This window comes from Trachymyrmex cornetzi, unplaced genomic scaffold (assembly GCF_001594075.2).
Source record: "Trachymyrmex cornetzi isolate Tcor2-1 unplaced genomic scaffold, Tcor1.1 scaffold1206, whole genome shotgun sequence".
Classification (NCBI taxonomy): domain Eukaryota; kingdom Metazoa; phylum Arthropoda; class Insecta; order Hymenoptera; family Formicidae; genus Trachymyrmex; species Trachymyrmex cornetzi.
The window spans coordinates 65,874-66,690 of record NW_017295769.1 but is presented as its reverse complement, the minus strand read 5'-3'; positions in this window follow the sequence as shown (position 1 = coordinate 66,690).

The following is an 817-nucleotide window of genomic DNA, read 5'->3' as shown; positions in this document are numbered from 1 at the left end:
GTTCGCTATTGGGGAAATGAGTATCTAGGTGTTCGCCGTCGAGGAAATGGGTGTCTAGGTGTTCGCCGTCGAGGAAATGGGTGTCTAGGTGTTTGCCGTCGAGGAAGTGGGCGTCTAGGTGTACGCCGCCGAGGAAGTGGGTGTCTAGGTGTTCGCCGTCGAGGAAGTGGGTGTCTAGGTGTTCGCCGTCGAGGAAGTGGGTGTCTTGGTGTTCGCTGTCGATGAAATGGGTGTCTAGGTTCAATTTTACCAAATAAAAAGTAAAACTCACGTGATACTATCTTTATTATTTACTTAATCCAAATGGTACCATCTTTAATTTTTATGCAATGAAACCTAAGTATACGTATATTTATTGAAGAATCTTCCTATTCCCCAATCCAAATGGTTTAAATTCCTCTTAAATAAAATTATTATATCACAATTCATTCAAAGACATTTCCTCTTCCAACTAAAGTAGTGTTTATTTAACTTTCCCTCAAAACGTTATACAAAACATTATCACAAAATTGCGTTACCTTGCTCAATTTAAGTGTTACCATAAAAAATTAAAGTATTAACCGTATAAAATGACAAAATTTAATTTAAATAGAAAAATTTTTCATGTAAAAACACTTGGCGCTACTAGTAATAATAACTTGTTAGTATATAGTAGTAAAGCATGAATGCAAATAAGAAGGATAAGAATATAATACTTAGAAAAATAATATAAATAAGAAGCACATTAATAAAAAAAGTCAGAATCATATTAAGAAATATGAATATTTCGAAAAATAAAAAAAATAAAAACCATCCCCAATGAGAGTTAAAATATCTA